The sequence below is a fragment of the Sturnus vulgaris genome, chromosome 2 (assembly GCF_052056855.1).
Source record: "Sturnus vulgaris isolate bStuVul1 chromosome 2, bStuVul1.hap1, whole genome shotgun sequence".
Taxonomy (NCBI): Eukaryota; Metazoa; Chordata; class Aves; order Passeriformes; family Sturnidae; genus Sturnus; species Sturnus vulgaris.
Genome location: NC_142244.1, coordinates 23,926,612 through 23,946,433, shown reverse-complemented (window position 1 = coordinate 23,946,433; position 19,822 = coordinate 23,926,612). Strand labels below are relative to the sequence as shown.

The 19,822-nt window shown below is 39.2% G+C and overlaps 1 protein-coding gene across 32 annotated transcripts in view; it reads left to right on the top strand.

The window, feature by feature from the left end:
- Positions 1 to 19,822, top strand: part of ZBTB20 (zinc finger and BTB domain containing 20) — a 504,648-nt gene that overhangs the window by 238,333 nt on the left and 246,493 nt on the right. Inside the window, exon 1 of one of the 32 annotated variants that reach the window (XM_088158941.1) lies at positions 12,096 to 12,245. The exons of the other annotated variants lie outside the window; for them this stretch is intronic. The gene's annotated coding sequence lies outside the window, so the exon portion shown is untranslated. Of the gene's footprint in view, positions 1 to 12,095; positions 12,246 to 19,822 lie in introns of those variants that run through there. 32 annotated transcript variants of the gene reach the window in all.

The following is a 19,822-nucleotide window of genomic DNA, read 5'->3' as shown; positions in this document are numbered from 1 at the left end:
GCTTTTTCCCTTTCCTCTCTTGACCTCAGTGCAAGTGTCAGGTCAGTCTGTGTAATAGCAGTGCAGAAGAACAGTGAAATTCTAGATTGTGCTGAACTTTATTCATGTCTATTTTAAGTGATTGATATACATAAAGATCCAGTGATTCTTCTAATTAGAATTGGTTGGGATATTTTAATTTACTTCTGTCAAATGCAAGAAAAAGTACACATAGCCCTGCTAAAATGATAATTTAAAAGAAAAAGAGAGGCTTTTTTCGTCTTCAAGAAAAGGAAGAAATGGGTCAGTAATAAAGAAAAGTTCATACTTTTTTTTTCTGTTCATAATACAGGAGCAAATTATATCTGTAGCTATTGCCACCGATTTATTCCTAATTGTATCCTCTCAGGATCTCACCTGTTTGTGGTTGCAAGCATTGTGTCGGGGTTTGTTTTCTTTTGCCCTTCATGAATCGTTCTTGTCTGCCTGCACATTCTTGGACAGATTCTTCCCCAGTGTAATGCTACTAATTCTGTTGATATGATGTCAGGAGTCTATTAGGTCAATTATAAAGCCATAGGTCTCAATCCTCAGTTATTTTAAAGTGTTTTTCTGGCAGTAGAAAAGAGCCATAAAATGAGTCTGTGGGTGAATTATGTCCACTTCAGGCATAATAGAAGAAAAATTTGAAGCTGACATCTTTCAACAGTGATCCCTGAGACAAACTTTAAATGAAAGAGAGTTTTGTGAAAACAGGAAGTGGAATATTTTAAGCTCTGTAAGTATGCTTTAAGCTGGGTAAGTATGTTTCACCAAACTGCTGGGGAATACACATATATTCAGAAATATATTGGAACACCTGGATTCTGAAACCAGCCCTTGCTTTGGCTCTGGGCAATGAAAACTACTTCTGCCTCTATTTGTATCTTAGTAAAAAAATCACTTAGGGTTTATACTGGCAGATACTGTTTTGTTGCACCCTTCAAAATATTCTAAACCTATTTTTTAAATGTTTATAAAATCAACTCAGATACATAAGGAGAAGGCATTGAAATAATTTGTAGAGGTTAAAAAAAGTATTTAAATTTCAGGCCTGTGTTGCCACGCAGACCAAACTGTGGATACCAACTATATATAAGATTTAATAACCCTCTATAATGTAATGATAATATATAAATGAAAATAACCTTGGTCATCAGATGATTAAATTCTATAAGACTATCCTGTAGGAATTGTAGGGCCTGAAAACCTATGTAATTGTAAGGTGTGGCTGGATCAGCGTATCAATAGCAGTTTATAACATAGTTGCATGCGGTGGAAGAGAGTAACCTCCTTAAAATCTCTTATCCTGGTGTCCCTCATAGCTGTCAGCCCTTTATAAAATGCTTGAAAGATGTAAATGGTGTAACTTTACAGAGAACATGCTCAGTAATGAGTCCAGTGTTTGACTTAATCAAAAGAGTGATCATTTGTCTTTGAGTGAAAATTACTTTCTGCTTGTCTTTTCAGAGTCTTAGTCTGTAAGTTTTTTTGTCAGCACTGATTGCAATTGGAGACATATTTGGAATAGATGTACAAAACCTGATAACTTTTAATGGCAGACAAGCAATTTCCCCTCTTAAAGGCATCTGCCTGCTTTTCAGTCATTGAGACATTTCTCTCTGTGTCACTAGGTTACCTCCAACTTCCCAGGTCTTCAGTCCCCAGCTTTGCTTTGTATGCTCGGGTGGACTACTAGCAAGACACTAACCTTCCTTAATGGTCAAACAAACATTTAATTATTTCCTGAGTATTTTCTAATTTCGAAAGGGAAAAGCCCTTGTAAATGCCTGCTGCTAAAACTCTGGTTATATATGCACGGTTGAACAGCAACCAGAACGAGGGAATTTTGTGTGTTCTGCAGAATGGAAATCTAATTTTAATTTATGGAGGAGAGGGTGATTTGACTTGACCAGATGCTAGACATGCAACCTGTGAAACTTCTGTCTGCCTAAATTCATAGGCAAAATAGGCAAAAGGGCTGGTTTGAATAGTTTCTGAAATGAGATGTTAATATGCAGTTTTAATGAATAAGTCTTCGCTTCACAACTTAAAAAGACTCTGCTATTTTATTTTTAAACATAAGCTGTTTGAGTCCTGTCTCTGTGAAGATCTATTCCTTAGTTTTCTTAAATTCAAGTTTGTTATTTTAGAGAAAAGGTTAAATATGAACCCCAAAGATTTAAAAACAGCAACAAAAACGAAAAGAGCTCTACATTAACTTTTATTTTTAAATTTCATTATTTCTCTTCCTTGACACATACTTGGGATTGGGTATATTTGAAAAATAGCTGGCTAAATTATTTTGCTGTATCCAGCAATGTGCTGAATTAGCTATGGTAGGCTTTTTATCTAGCAATTATTCTGCAAGGTTCCTCCCTCCCTCCCTCCCTTCCTCAGAACAGTCGTTTTTGCAACTCTCACACTTTGGTTGAAGTTTATAACGATTTTGTGTCCTTCACTATCAGTAGTTCATTGCTAGCACCTTCAGTAGTTTCACTGGTCTTTTTGCCTTGCAGAAGTCCCTAGGAAATGCTGCAAGAAGCAAAGTTTCTGGAGTAATTGTAACAAAAGTATCAGGCCTAGCTGCACTGAATGTTCCTGCAGCCCTCCTTTTCAGAGCTATGATTTTCCTCGCTCACAGCAAACAGCACAGCTGGTTCATTTCTCCCAGAGGGAGCCTGTGTATTCTTGCCCTTGCCGTTTAACTCGTGTGTGCAGGTGGGCTGTGACACCTGCAGGGAAGGGTCACTGAAATCCAGCGGTGTGGAGGAGTTGTGGGCATGTATGCAGTGCCTTGAACAGGGTTGGCACCTGGATGCTCCTTGCTTTTTCCTCTGTGTTTTTCCTCTGGTTAATGTTTTTGTGTTGTCACCAAACGAAGCAAGGGCTCTGTTTGGACTGAGTGCCTCCATCAGGGAGCCCCATGAAAGGATGTTCCGTGCTGTCTGTCAGAACCCCTGTGGAGAAGGAGAGCATCCTTTGCTCATGGATTTGTTCCCTGGTGGGAAGGACTTTTAAGCTCTCTTCACCGTGTTGATGCAGAGGCTTGAAAACAACTCTTTAAGAAGTGACCTTTAATATCTGTAGTAGAAGAGAGCAGGGAACTGGACTTGATGAGCCGGAAAATGTGCTCCAGGGTAAAATCTTATAAAAAACCTAACTATTTCAGTTAGTTCAGTTTGTGGGGACTCAATTTGAGGTATTACTTCATAATTTCAACTGAAGAAACCTCTGACTTGTGTGACTTTTTGGATGCATGATGAAACTCACACCTTTAGGGAAGTTCTTGCAGAGACAAGATACAAAGAGAGTTTGTCTGTGTAAGCAGCTGAGAGGATTGCTCATTCCCAAGTTTGTGCTGATTTATATGTGACTGGTTGCAGCAGAATAGATGGACTCACTGCTTTGACTGTATTGTGAACAAGAGAAAAATACACTCATTTGATAATTTTTAAAATCAAAATAAATAATGATGCTCTTCTTCATGGAAGGACTGTGAAAAGATATTGACAGAAAACGGTGCAGAAAGCATCTGAAACCACCTTTGTCCATAGATTTCACTGCATATATTTCTTAAACTGTTTTTCTCTTTACAGTTTTTATTAAATATCCTGGTTGCCTTCAGCCCCTTACACCACTGGAACAAAAAATGATGACATTTCAATCCCATCATCTAGGTTCCATCTAAATATACATTCATGATTAAAAAGTGTCAGTAGCTGCTGAGGCTGGAAATGGCCTGTTCTGCTTTGAGGAAGGGGGAGGCAGATCACTAATGGTTGCTCAGGCTGTCATGTTTCTGAGAATCAGCTGTTTTTTTCTTTATGCTGCAAAGATTAAACAAAGAATGTTAAACATTTCCCAATTTAGCATTTATAATGGAAAGCGGCTGTAGGGCCGCAGCTTGCTGCTGCAAGGGCAGGCGTTCATATGAGGAGTCCCTTAAAAAGGCTTTTATTTTCTTTGAAGGCCTATCCATTCTCCCAGCCTGGTCGCTGTGCTTTGCAATCAGGTGGAGGCAGCTTTAAATTTTTGCTTTCATTTAAGTAGGAGCTAATTTACGTTTGAAAATGAAAGTTAAAGCATCTCAGCCATCTGCAAAGTGGAGGAGGAGGCAGTGGGTTTCTTTAACTTTTCAAATCTCTACGATCCTTTTTCACACCAACAGGCAAGCAAAAATTATCTTTCAGTGCTTCTATTAGTAATAATATGTAGTATTAATGATCTAATTTCTTAGCTTCAGTTCTTTATCTTAGTTTCTAAGATATACCTGTTGGGTAAGTTCAGTTGCCTTTATACTTTCATCCAACTCAGGAGTTTAGAAATAAAAAGTTGTAGACTTGAATGCAGCAAAATCATATTTTTTTGATCTCCAGACAGCACAACTTTCTCTGTAGCATTTCTTTAGTAATTAAGTGGAGCACTGTGACTTTCTATTTGTCATAGTAAAGGCAAGGACACTTAAGGGTGAGTGGTAAATAAAAAGGGGGGAAAAAAAGGACTGGCATTTTCATATTCTGTCATTGTATATATTTTTATCATGTTTGTTTATCACCCTTTCTTATTTTTCAGTATTACTTGAACATTTCATAGTGGAGACAAATAAATTGTTCAGTCTTTCTTAGTTAAGAATTTCAGTTTTATGGTAATATGTATTTTCTTTCCTGTCGGAATGAAATAAGTGTTAATACAGTTAGTTGGATTTTATTAGCAGAGCAGCTAAAAATGTCCTTTGCCTGCCTCTCCATTGGCTAGTTTTCATAAATTCAGTAGTCCTCTATCTTCTCATAAGGACAAGAGCTAAACTTCTTATGTAATTAAACCATTTTCATAAAAAATATTTCTGGTTTCTTGTATAAACAGTAAGCACCGTAAGAAATCAGATATCCATTTTCTGCCATCTCTAGCCTGTCTGCAAGTAGATTTTGTCTTAACAAAATAGCCTTATAGTCAGCTGTCACAAACATTTGTGCATTACTTAGGTGTCTACATGAGTAATTTCATTTGCCTCCTTCAGCACCTTAAATATGTTTTTAGATGCTTGCCCACTGTTTCCTTTCTTAAGGCAAACTTTTTACATTTTTTTTAATAACTCAAAGTTTGAGTATAAAAAATAGTTCAATCGTCTTGTGATTACATTTTTTACAGAATGTTGGAATTTTTGTACTGTGCATCTGTTTAGGCACATGGAGAAGGACAAGATTGAGATCATGTAAGTCATGAAACTGAGGGTGAATAATCCATACTTTGTTCTTTCACCATTTTTACAATTTATACCCAGATGCAAGTAATAAACCAAAAAGAAGAAGAAGAAAAAAAACTAGTTAGCTTTTATTTTTAAAGTGATTAATGAAAAACAAAGTTCAAATGAGGCCACAAATCCTGGTGGTGCACAATGGGTTGATTTATTTTGTAAATAGACCATGGATAATTAACCATAAAACAAAACTTTTCTTTTTTTTTTTTTCTTTTTTTCCTTTTCTTTTTTAAATTGCATAATGACACTGGTTTCTTTTAGTTGCTGTGAGTTGCACAGAGGGATAACGACTTATTCACAACTGGTTGCAACTGGTTACAGCCAAGAAAAGAAAAATCCAAGAGCAAAGAGGGGAAAAAGGCTGTTAAAACCCTACTGCACTTGCAGTTTCGTAGTAAGTCATTTGCTAATGGCTACAGACTGGGAAAAGCAAGAGTAGATATTTACATACTCTGATGGTGTTTGCCATGTTATCCCATGTTTTGGCTCAAAACTCACAAGAAAGAGACAGCTCCTGCAGCTGGCCTCGTAGTCCACAATTTTGTATTGACTTCTAAATAGAATTATTTATGCTTTGTTGCAAGTTTCCATTATGTGTCTTACTACTCTGACACCGAGGGAAGAGTCTTCTGGATAGTCGTAGTCTGACTTGCTGCCAAGTCCTCTTGTGAGCCAGAGAGTGATGCTAGTTGTTCAGATATGTGATATGAGAAAACTGTCTGTCCAACATCCCCAAAATTTGTCTCTTCATAATTCACAGTCATCTGTGGAAGGGATCTCTGATGCCTAAGAAGGAGAAGGTCCAATTTGTTGTGAAAGTACGTTCACTACTAATTAAAACTACCAGCTGGGATTACAGCCTTGGAGACTGTAAATAAAGTAGAGCATGAGATGTTCAGATGATAATATGGCCGCTTTTGTTGTGGTTTGTATTAGTTGCCAAAACTTAGATTTGCTCATCTCATGCAAGAGAAGGATCATGTAGGTAACAGTCAGTATGCAAGAGGTTGAAGTTGCCATACAGCAACTGACTATATGGACACCTTAGCTTGCTCTCACATGCCACATGTGCCTTAAAATGCTTTTGACTGTGTATGTAAGACCTGTAATTCACACAAAGCTAAAATCTGTGTTCATGTCGCCTGTTGGTGCAGCTGTGCTGTGTTTCACAGATGGTGACTCTAAGGGACTTGCAAAAAGCTGTCCTCACTCCAAACAATAGCCCGGGTAGGCAGAGGTAGTGGGTAAAAGTGATTATCACCAGTATTGTTTTAGCTGTATTGACTCAGCTTGTTACAGCAGCGTTACAAACTGGTGTTTGTAAGGGTTCTCTATCCGGCACTGATTTGTGAGCATGTGGTTTCTTCTGTGGATTTGGAGAATTTCTTTGTCAGAATGTACTTCAAGACTGAGGAGAGGAGTAGCAGATTATTAACATCAGACCATCACCTCTACCTGCTTGAGCTTAATGCAGATAACTGGGAATAAGGATTCCATGCTTTTAATCTAGACCCCAGTTACAAGGCAGGATGTTAGATCAGTGCTTTAAACCCATAAGTAGAGAACTGATGAGTTCCCACTTTGTTACTGACACTGGTAACTACAACACATGGGCTGCCACTTGTAATCTGCTTTTAGGCCAAAGAGTCAAGTTAAAATAGCACTTAGTTTGAGCAAGAGGCTTCTGTTGTGGGTGGGAGTCAAGCGGGGGGCAACATTAGCATTGTACTTACAAACTACATTGCAGTGAAGACAAGACCCCAAAAATAAATTAACTCTCCAAGGCTCAATATCATGGTTTCTCTACAGGTCCTCTTGGAAGGGAAGCCAGCCAAGGTCCACTGTAGTAGTGCTAAAAGGATGAGCCTGGCCCATGGCATCCCCCTTCAAACTTCTTTTTGTCAGTCTTGTACTTCTGGGAAGTGTGGCAATGTATGGAATCTGCTGCATACTGTTTATGAGTTAGAACTTGATTTTATTGACTAACAGAGTCCTTGTATCTTGTGACATTCTTTTTCTGTGCTTTGCATCATGCCAAAGAGACAGGGGAGTGGTGTTGGCATGTCTTTGTATGAATAGGTCTGTCATTAAATATTTGAAATAGAAACATCTGAAATAGATCTTGCCTGAGAAGAACAATGGGATAACTAGAAAAAGCCAGTTTTCTCCAAATTTGCTTTTGGGGCTGGGAGTTTTAAGCAAACAGAATGAAAAAAACAAACCAAACCAAACAAACAAACAAAAAACCCCAACCAACCAACCAACCACACACACACAAAAAAAAAAAAAAACCAAAAAAAAAAAAAAACCAAAAAACAAAAAAAAAAAAAAAAAAAAAAAAAAAAAAAAAACCAAACCACACAACAAAACAAAACACAAAAAAACCACCACCAAAAAAAAAAAAACCACCAAAGACAACAGGTTAGTGCATGGCCTTAAAACAACAAACTCAGAGAAGCATGAAGGGAGACACAAGGAAACTTAGAAGAGAGGAGGGATGTTTAGCAGAGGGAGGGGTTTACTTGTTTGTTTATTTGTTTTAATAACAAGACCAGCTAAGGGAGAAGCAAGCTGATGGTAAAAGGATTGAAAGTCCTTCGTTCAGAAGAGGAACTGTTTAGTAAAGGGAACTTTTTTTTTTTAATGTGAATCTAAGCCCAAGTACCATTGACTGCTAGTGATGAGGGTGCTGAGGCATAGACATGCATTTTGGGTATTTCTTCTTTTCTCTGATCTCTAAATCTGTATTTTTACTTTGTGCAGGGTGAGGATTCAGTCATCTTCCTCAGGCAGTTCCTCTGAAATCTTACTCTTAGGAAGGGGTTACAGGCAGCCTTTGCTGCAGACGCACACAAGATGAAGGGTAGTGTTTTCAACTTTTTTCAGACTGTGGAAAGTGTCAGCACATGGGTCCAGTAGCAGAACACAAATTCAACAGTCTGCTTGATGTGTGGTAGGAAAAGCTGTGTTAGGGGTAATTGTAGTTCAGGCTTTTGAGCAAGCCTTTGTGTTTGTCTCCTGTACACCTGTTGGTGAGGATATGCAAGCCAAACTCGTTTTATTTTAGCCACTCTTACTTCCTCCTGAGTACGTCTTCCCAAATCTAATATACCTAAAAAACTCCACAAGCAAGGTAGTCCAAATAATTTTCCCCAGGATTTTTCCCATCTCAGCCTTGGCAAGTTTGGCATCTGATGTTGTAGTAGGCAGGTTCAAGTTGTGGTTAAAAATGCTTTCATGCAGGACTAAGCAGTACAGTTCTTTGAATCTAAGCACTGCATTCAGAAATTCACTTTATAAGAAACAAAAATTTTTTTGGTTCTTACTGGGATTCTGACCATGTTACAAAAAACCTCTCACCAAATGGCACGGGAGACAATCACTTCCCATAAGCATCCCTGTGCTGAAACAGCCAGGGATGACTGGGAATGATGTACTGCTGTGGTTAAAGAACTAGCTGTGCTTCAGTTCTCCTCCTTGTCTTCCTAAATGAAGTTTCATGCGTTAGCACTCCTGCTGCTACCTGAGCTGGGTGAAAGCCCTCAGTTCTTCCCTGTTTAGGCCAAGATTTGTCTTACGTTTTCAGTCAAGCTTCACATGACTTCATGGTATTTTGCATTTTAGTAATTTGCAGATGTATGAGCAGTGATCAAGAGCTTTCTTAGCAGGTGAAGCAAACAGTTAAAGGAACTTTCAATGTTAAACATCTTATTAATCACAACCCCTCATATTTTTCTACCAGTTAAGTTTAAGGTTGAAGGGCAGAGCAGAAACAACTGAAACTCCCCTCACTTCTCCTCACTTCAGACTCTTCTATAGGAGTAGGACTGTCTGTGACTCTCAGTCTGCTTCTTTATCCTGCTCAGAACTGGTTCTGATGCTTCCCCAAATGGCATCAGTAATGAGTGGCATTTGACCCAACAAGATGTGTGTTAGTTGTTACATAACTGGCTGTCTGAAAAAGCCTCTTGCCTTTCATACATTGGTAAGCTCTACCAGTTCTTGGACAAGAATAACATATCAATTGGATTCTTAATAATTAAATTGTCACTGATATATTGGTAGTATTGCAGAGGTATCACAAGCTTCTGAGGCTCACTAAAGTGTGCTGAGGTTGGGATTAGAAGCACTAAAAAATACATACTGGTATTCTCTTTGTGTGGAAATACTGGTTCATCAAAAAAAGAAAAAAAAATACTTCCAGGATTCTTATTTGGTTTTTCTATTCATATTTCCAGATAAAGCTTTCTGGCATTTGTGGAACAGAAATGCATTTGTTTCAAACTTTCATTTCAAAAATGTATTTTATGTTCTAATATAAAATTAAAACCAAAACTGAGAGTAGCAATCAAAACAAAATTATTTTGTCAAAACAACATTCAATTGATTGAAATGATTTTTCTTATTTTTGTTTCATGGGTAACTTTGCAATGCAATGTTTAATTCAACTGTGAAACAAAAGCAAATTTCAAAGTCTAGCTATCCTATGAAGCAAAAATACTGGGTTGTGTTTGGGTTCTTCTAGGTGGTGCTTAAAGGAGTGCTTCATCAGAATTCTACTGAATCTTTTTAATTAAAAAAAGTGAAATTAAAAAAAAAATGCGAGGACCCAACAGGACAAGAGGAAGAAGGCCTCAAGCTATGCCAGGGGAGGTTCAAGTTGGACCTCAGGAGTATTTTTTTTGTTGAAAAGGTTGTAAAGCATTGCAATGGGCTGCCCAGGGAAGAGGTGGAGCCACCCTGGAAGAACTCAAGAAACAACTGGATGTGGATGTGTGAAACAACTTAATGCTGTGGTTTAGTTGACATGGTGGTGTTCAGTCAAAGGTTGGACTCAATGATCTTGGAGTTCTTTTCCCACCTAAGTAATTCTATGACCCTTAGACCTACACCAAAATCTTCTTGTATTGACGTTATTATGGGACTTTCTATCTCTGTAACAGTTGATCAGAATCCATCTCTCTAATTGTATGTAGATGTCCTCTGGAAATGTATTCTGTGTTTCTGCTCAGCAAATTGGGAAGCCTTTGATACCTTTTCAGCCCTCTGGACTTCTATCTCTGTGGGCTGGTTATGAATCAAATTCTGGGTGCCCATCTGAGTCCAGCTGCTTGCAAAGAGAGCAAACGGTTGAAGGTAATGATAGTGTGAGTGCAAAGCCTATACAGTATATATTAGTGTATTCACTTTATTTGTTACTTTCTAGGTTTGATTTAAAAGGGACCTTTCCTTAGAAGAGCACATTTTGGTCATTGCTTTGTGTCTTTCCTTGTCCTTTATAACACCCATAACACATTATCTCTTTTTCTTCGTCATGTAGAAGCTGTATACTTAAATAGTGAAATTCTTCTGGCAGCAGTCTTGTAAAGGGCTACAGTGTGGTAGATGCCTTGGGGACATTTTACTTTATAGATTACTGCTTCATCTAAGTTTGAATTCTTCAGGACTGGCTTAAATCTGTTTTAGTGAGAGCACTCTGCAAAAGAAAAACATGAATATAAGGGGGGTATGTTAGACAAATACAGCAAAGGTGAAGATTAAAAGCACAGAACATAGTTAAAAATTGTTCTCTTGCTGGAAAATGTAAAGCATCTGACCTTGTCTGAACAGTGTGATGATCCTTATTTTTTGAAGGACTGAGCTACTTAACCCCCTCGTGCTACCTTGATTATTCAGATCTGTCTGCCTTGAGCTTGGATAGATACAATGATCTCATGTTCCTTGAGAATATCAGTACTGCAACTTCTGTAAGTTTGGGATAAATCAGTGAACGTCTGATTACCTGTTCAATGGAAGTTGTGGTTCTGCAGATTTGGCGTTCTCTCTCCCACTGGAGGTAAACAGAAGGTGACAAAGTAATACCAATTGAAATTTTTTTCCATTAATTTGACCACTTAACCTGTTGTTTCTGATTTTCAAACCAGAAAAGTGGTATTTTGTGATACAGAAAAGCTGCTTTAAGTAAATATATGTTGGGGCAATAGTGCAATTGCGTTGTTGGTTCAGTATTTCTCTGTAAACAGTTCTGTAACAAGACAGACGGAAGGGTATGCTTTGTCCAACAGCTGTCTCCTGTATTCACTAGCATTTTTTTACATGATTAGTCATGTAACTTACTATATCAGTATAAATTAAATGTAGTCTTAAGAAGACTGATTTAATCTGAAGAATATATTTTGCACCAATCTTAGACATGAAGGATTGGGATATTAATGTATTTAGGCCTTAAAAAGTACAAAAATAAAATTTCCTCCCACCTCGGAGCTCGGTAAATAAATAAAACCGTTTATGTTGTGGACACGCTCACAATATTTCCTGCATGCTGGTGGAGCAGAGCACATCACAAAGATAATAATATAAGCAGTAAAATACCCCAAGCAAACAGAAAGCATCTGTAGGTCTTGCTTAGCTGGCTGATATTATTGGGATGGTTGTTTTTAGCTTAGCATGCTGTTAATGCTTTGCAAACATATATGTGCATGCTGAGGGTTGATCAGGAACTGAACTGTGTTTATAATCGTTCTATTCAATTGCTGCATTGTGCCTGGATGCCTGCAGATACGTAAGAGCACAGGAAAGGTACTCAAGAAACTATTAGACCATGTAGGAGCGGGTCTACCAGCCCTAGTCACAGGAGAATGTAATGGGCCATAAACAGTATGTAAAGAAACATTTGGAAAGATGTGTGGAGAAGTTCTGGCATGTAACTCATGAAGTGTTTGTTAGCTGATGTCCCCACATTTCTTGTAGAAAACAGATGAAGTTCCCTTGGAAAGTATATTGAGCCTCATCTAAGTTCACTCCTTGGCTTTTGCAGGCTGAGGATCAAGTTCATGTTGGAAATTCTCAATTCACACTGCTGGATGCAGTCAAAGCCCAGGACTCTTGTTCAAGCTATTGCAGCCTGTGCTGCCTTCAGCCCCAAATCAGCACTGGCAGTACAACTCTCCTGGCTGCAAATACAGAAGTAAGAAAATGTCTGATGTTAACTTGGTTTTAAGTGTTACGTGATGGAATCACCTCTGGGAGTATGAGTTTGGGGAACCCTGAGATCTCCTGATCTTTTTGTTCAGTCTTTTCTTATAGAGGTAAACAGGCCATTTTGCTGGCAAATGGCAACTGTTAGCATAATTCCGAAAGGGTTCCTAATAGGAGGATTTTAGTAACACAAGTAATGAAGCCCCACTAAGAAGGCAGGCTCCATTTCAAGGATCAACAGTCCTCAGGTCAAGATGTCAGAGACTTTCGCAAAAGTTAACTTGGGCAGAAGAAATTAATTTATCCCACTGGCTCTGAAAAAGCTATTAGCAGTACACATCCATAGAATTGTCTTCCTGACTGTGTGCATTTAGGTTAGTTCTGGATTTCCTTTTCAAACTCAACTGTTTAACAGAGATATGGCAGGAACTTCAGAAATTGCTGAGTCCTGTCTTGTGCATGACAAATTTCACAGTATATTCTTTAATTCTTATTTCTATAGCAGTTTGTAAAGCGTCTTCACTTAAAAGGTTTTTAATATTCAGTAAGAAATAAATTTGGAAATAGGGTCCTTCAGGTAAGGGGCCTGTTGCAAAAGTGTATAAGTCCTTTGGTCATTGCATTGTACAAGAACTTCAGATTTTTGCAACTGAAACTTCTGAAAGGCTCATATTAATATGAGATTGCTGTATTTATGGGAAAATCTTGATATTATCTTGCTGTTATGTGAGGCATTTAAGAAATCCTGAAGTATCTTTAAAGATGAAACAATGGGAAGCTGCTTACCTCATGACATAATAAGGCAAAATAAGGTCACAAAAAAGTCATGGTTGCAGCTCCAGCAGCAGAACTGAATGAGTTATTTGTAAGAAATAATTTATTTGCCAAATACAGCTTTTTTTTGTCCCATCAATTATACACAAGTTGATCAGTCTCTTTGATTCAGGAATCACTGGAATTTATTCAACGACTGCTTTCAAAACTTATATTCTATGGCCTTTCTGTAAAGGGAGGTGAAAGAAGGATGGCTGTGGTTTTAATAGTATTTGCAAAAGCCTATTCTGTAGTTTTCCTCTCTGGCATCCATCTTATAAATTTGCATTACATGATTCCAGGCATTTAGGAGTCTATAGTTTTGATGAAAGGAGGTAACAACTTCAGCTTTCATACTAGAGTTAATGTTCATACAGTGTGAGTTAATGTTTAGCAGATAGGAGGCTTCACACAGGTTTCTGAATCCTCATACATCCTTCATATTACATTTATTTTATTAACCTTATGACTGAAGTGGTAAACAATAGATGGAAAAAGGAGGTCAGGGTGTTGCATGGATAAGTGAGGAATAGAGTGTGATTATTTCATGAGTGCACTGATTCAGCATCTCAGGGTGAAGCTAGATGCTTCTTTTCTCTGCATGTAAGGGCAGAAACATGTCATAAGTAGTTGCTGGTGTGCTGCATTCATGAAAGAAGCATAGCATTCACTTTCCAGCCACCAGAGAGTAAAGGAAAGACAGAGAGCTGCAGACATCTGTTACTGCGTTTGCTTACCTACCCCTGTTCCTGGAGGTTTTGAAGTAGGATTTGAAAAGTGCATGTGACAGTCATTGTTTCTAGCCATACTTTATAACGACCTACTGACTTTACAGAGCCAAAATTTGGACCCGCACTATTTAGCCAGCGATACACACAGGGCACTATTAATGAAAAGGCTGGGAGCAAAATTTAGTTCCTAGTTTCCTGCCTATTATTTAGTACATATCTGATTTGAAATCTATTTTCTGCATACCCTTGCGTGCATATTCGTTGGCACATGTGCTTCTTGCCATTATGGGGCAGATCCCATAGATTTTCTGCGTCATTAGTACAGAGAACCAGTCATTAAAAAAAAAAAAGCTTATTTGCCTGAGCCGTTAAGATTTTTTCTCACAGTTCTGCCTGTGGCGCCTGTCACTAGCAGTCAAATAAGGACAATTTTACCATTCTCTCCTGCTGCTCTAATTTTTTTTTCAGTGCCAGTACATGTATTTGTTATTCTTTATAACTCCCTTTGAAGTTGGGAATCCAAGGGGAATCTAAAACCAACCAGATGTTTCTGCTGCTGGAGACACAGAAGACAGCAAGGATTAAGTTTAACTGAAACTTAGTTCTCTACAAAACCCCATTACAGTGAGAATTCTTCCTCAGTTAATTTTATTTATTATTTATATTTGCACTTGCCATCCTGGGTAGGTGATACCTCAAGTCATCTAGCCTGGGAGAAAAATGGATGATTTATCCGAGTAAATAGTGTATCAGCAGCTGCCTGCGTTGATTTCCCTTATGGGGTTTCAATTCCATTACACTGCATATTTCCCACCCACACTCTTTATACAGTATTTCATGTTGAGGAAAATCATTCCCATCTCTGTAACTTCAGAGAACAGAGATGTGGAACCATCCAGGGAGAGGGCAGTGCAACTCCTGTGTACATGGGGAGGGGTGACATATTTAAGAAGGTACTGGCCAGAAAACAGCACGAGATTTTTAACTCCTCCTGTCATGGCTGAAAGATGAGAGAAAAGAATAAAAGCTGAGAAGAGAGACTGGGTATGAGAAAGAAGGGTTGTGCTAACCTCCTCAAAATGAGGGCAGCAGTCATCTGTCAGGTGGGAAAGGACAGGAAGAAATGTTTCTGTTTACTTCTGAGTTCAAGTGAGATGCTTTTGAAGCTGCAAGACAAGAAAAAATTGGTAAAAAGACAAGAAAAAACAGTCTTTGATATGAAATATGTGTAGTCCTGTGCAATATCCATCTCTAAATTAAGTGGTGGGCAATCCTGCTGACTTGCTTCTGCAGTCCTGAGAAATAACCCAGGAGAGAAAGGAGTGCATGTTCAGATCTCACGGAGATCCAAATGGGAAGGCAGAAACACAAGAAGACCTTGGTCTCTCTTTACCTTGGGCATAGCTTAAGATGAAGTCTGGATCCACTTTCAGATTTTAAACACGTCAGATTTCTGGAGTACAGGTTACCAAGTTATCTCATCTGAGTTTGTGGAACTGCCTGTCCCTGTGCCCATCTGTCACACCCATACGTAGCTGCTGAGCATGCTGATACCATTCAGCTTAATCAGAAAGAACTGAAAAAATTATTTGTTTTTCATAGAATGGGTATCTAAGGAGAAGAAAAAACCTCAGAGTAGTGCCTCTGCTGGGGGAGAAACAAGCAGAACTTACTAGCTAAGCATGTTTGGCACAGGACAGTTGGATGGCCAGCACAGAAGAGCCACAGCATAGGCTGTCTTCTGCTCACTGAGAACATTATCTTCGTTCTGGGAAAGAAGACCAAAGACAATTGTACTCCTCTTGTCTGCTGCTCAGAGGTTCTGATTGCAAATCTCTAGGAAGACAGATTTTATCAGTATCTGTTTCATATCTGAGCTAGTTTGGTTTTTTTGAAGACCTGCCCTCTTTCGTGTTGCTAAGTCAAGGTACATCTCTGGCAGATAACGTTTTCCCTTTCTCTCTGCTGTGGGATTCCAGCAGCTCTTTGTAATTTTTCTCTGTATAGATTCACTTGATTGTTTCGCACCAAATTTGCTGGTTCTCAAGTCTTGATGTCACAGCCACCATAATTGAGAAATAGTATTGGACTCTGCCTAAGTTACTCTTCTAATTGACAAAATGGATTGCTAACACCTTCACTGAGGCGCTGTCCTCCATCATTACCTGTTGGAGTTGCTGCCTACTATTGCAAGGCCCTGCATACCATCCTAATTTGTTTTTAAACAGGAAAATCAAAAGCCTGGTAATTGCATAGAGCCTCCCAATAAACACTAGGTAAATTGCATGCACTGTAACAAGCCCCCTTCAGAACAGCAAAAGAGAACGGACCAAATTATTTGCTAGCACCTATACTTACTTAAAGCTGCTTTTATGATTTCAAAATATGAAAGGTCCTGGAAACACTGGATGATTTGGGATGTTCTGTAAGATTTTGAGGAAAGATTAAAAAAAAAAAAAGTAATCACACGTTTTTCATTTTATATTTTTAAGACCTGAATTTCCCAGCTTTGTATTAAAAGGAAACAGGTTAAAATCAGAGAATTTTGGACTTACGTATTTTGTCTTCTTTATTTTTTTGTCAAGGCATCAAGACAGATGGTATGAAAAGAATTTATACTGGTCTCTCTCCTGACGGAGCTTAACCTAATAATCCAGGACTTGGAACTGGGTGCTTCGATAAAAACACTTTCTGAGAGATTTTTCCATTCAAAACACCAGGAAAAGTTTTTTAATTGGCAACATCAAAAATTAGTATCCTGCCAGGACTACATTTCTTTGCACCTTATTACTCAGAACAAAAGATTAATATGTTCTTATTCTGAGCATGAGAGTTTTCAATATTTTTTTTCCTTAATTAAATCAAAGATGAAGTCAAATGGTTTACCACAGGATTGTGAGAGTAAAATGTGGAAAAGGCCAGTTCTATGTGTGATATGCTGACCCTGGTTGATCTGTAGGGTCCCACCAAAACTACTCTGTCACTCTCCTCCTAACCTGGACAGGGGAGAGAAAATATTACTTTTGGGTCACAATAAGGAGAGGGAGAAATCACTCAAAAATCACCATCATGAGCAAAACAAACTCAACTTGGGGAAAATGCATATAATTTATTACAAGTTAAATAAAAGTAGAATAATGAGAGATAAAACCCAATCTTAAAAACACCTTCTCCCCACCCTTCCTTTCTTGAGTTTCTCTTAGCTCTTGATTTTCTCTAACCCCTCTCTGCAGTGACACAGGGGGATGGGGAATGCAGGCTGAAGTGAAATCATCAAAGTTGTCTCTGCCAATCCTTCCTCCTTAGGGGGAGGACTCCTCACACTCTTTCCCTACTCCAGCATAGGGTCGTCCCCATGGGAGACAGCCCTCCATGAACTTCTCCAGCATGAGTCCTTCCCACAGGCTTCAGTTCTTTACAAGCTGCTCCAGCATGAGTGCCTTCCACAGGGTGCAGTCCCTTCAGGAACTGTCTGCTCCAGTATGGATCTCCCACAGGGTCATGAGTCCTGCCAGACAACCTGCTTCAGAGTGGATTTCTCTGTCCCTGGGGTCACAGGTCACGCCAGGAGTCTGCTCCAGTGTGGGCTTCCCAAGGGGTTGTAGTCTTCTTCAGGAATCCACTTGCACTGCTGTGGTGTCTTCCATGGGCTGCAGATGGGCCTTTGCTCCACCATGGACCTCCATGGGCTGTGGGGGCACATTCTGCTTCACCATGGTCTGCACCAAGGGCTGCAGGGGAATTGCTTGCCTCAATGCCTGGAGCACCTCCTGCTCTTCCTTCTCCATTGACCTTGATGCCTGCAAAGTTGTTTCTCTCACATATTTTAACTTCTTTCTGCTGCTGCTGTTCTGCAGTTTTTTCATCCCCCTTTTCGAGCACATTGTCCCAGAGGAGCTGTCAAGTTACTGATGGGCTCAGCCTTGGACATTGGTGAGTTCATCTTGGATCTGTCTGGCCCTGGATCTCTTGGACGTAGGGAAAGCTTCTGGCAGTTTCTCAAAGAAGCCATCCTTATAGCCCCCTTGCTACCAAAGCTTTGCCATGCAAATCCAATATCCATGACAGTTATTTCTTTGTCCTAGTTTAAGCACTTGATTCTCTTCTGCTGATTGCTCTGTTCTCTTGTTTTTGATGGTGTGCTAGGTATTTTGAAATTTACAGACTTACCTCAGTCTTTGAAATTAAGACATCTCAGCTTGCCAAATTAAACTGTGATTCTGAGTTCCCCTTAATTGTGAGCACCTTGACATACAGAAAAGGTAGCATTCCCCTTTGTTCAGTTGTAGTCTGAATTCATCCTGTAACCCACCTGTGGTGGGGAAAACTGAAAGACTGAAGTCAACGGATAAGAAGATAATATGCTTCCAATCTAAAATTTGAAGCTCAGTACTGTGCAGCCCTCACCTACATTTTGAGATTTTTGTATGTGTGTGTTCTTGAGACATTGCATTTGAAATTTATACAGGAAGCTAAGCTTAGCTGGAAGAGTGTAACTTGTAAACATTCTCCCATGTATGTTTTGATAGAATGGTATGGGGGCGTAGGTCACGGCTGTGGATTTAAAAAATATTTTTATACTTTCGTAACACAATCCGTAGTCCATTTTAGACTTAGTTCTGATTAAACAAAGATACTCAGATGTGCCATGGAAGTTAGCAAATAGTGAAACAGGTTCCTCAGTATTGTGACACCAACACTCCAAAGCAGCCTGACCAAGTGGGAGGTTACACCCTGCCTTGTTAGGTCAGTTTGTGGTATTTTTCCAGCTGCCCCAAAGTGTCTTGAAAGATAATTTAGTGTCATTTACAGTTGTTTTCTTCCATATAGGACCACTGCAGGCAAGAGTGTGCAGTGGAAAGGGCCAGTTCTGCCAACAGTAGGTGGCAAGAACATGGCTTACCTACTGTCAGTGTAACATACTGTCTTATACAGTCAAACAGGAATCTTTCTTTTACCTGTGGCAGTTTTGAATATTAGGGTATATAGGCAATGAGTCCAAACCAACAGGGAGCCAGAGGGTAGATTGCACGTCTGACTGTGAGAGTCATCATTGGGCCAAGTACTCCATCAGGCCAGTTGGAAAAGTGTTTTGTTACAGAGAGGTGGGCTGGATTTATGTTGTGCCCAGCCCGCTCAATTAGAGAGGGAGGATTAGATAGCCCATAATATAGCTGTGGTACTCTTGAGTACCGATGGGTTACAAGTCCTTCTGCTGCTCTCAGTGTAGCACATGTGTGAATAGGGTAAGGACTTGGATGCAGCCCAAGCACCCCCAAACTGTCTGAGTTATTCCAACAAAGTCACATAGTCCTCTGTAGAGCACACTCTCTGCCAATTTGCATGCATTTGTGTTCTGTTGGTCTTGGAAAACATTATGCCTCCTGTTCTCAAACACTGTTCCTATTTCCCTCATGGTTTAACAGCTGCCTTGCAGTTGTGGTCCTTAGATCTACCTTTCTTAGATCTCCAGTTTGCCCCATGACCTCTTTCATCTTCCTTTCCCAGGGCCCTGGACAGATTCTGAGCTCCCTGCTAGCTTGCTATTGCTTTGTATCTGCCCTCAGACTGTGGCTGCTGGTGTTCTGACAGTATACCCAAATCCTTCGTTGCTCAGAGGAAATAATAACTCTCATTCAGCTGCTTTCTTAGTATTTATTGTGACATCCGAAGACAAATGCAAACTCATCTCTAGAATCATTATTCTCTTTGAAGAACAACAGATTGTCAGGGGAGACATTTTTTTTGTATGGATTCACTTAGAAGTTCTGTCCCCCAGTGTGGTTCTCCAGCTGCCCCTGTCATATCCTCTGTTGTTGTTTATCCAACTTTTAATAATTTCCTTTTCATGCTAGAAAGGGCCACATAATTTTCTGTGTGTGCACGTATTTGTATCTACTTCATGTTTTTTCATTTATTTCAATTCATAACATACAAAATTTATAGGAAAAGGCATTCATTGCACTAAATGCATTTATTATTTATGTATGGTTTCTATTTTTTGGCCTAAATTTCATTGAGT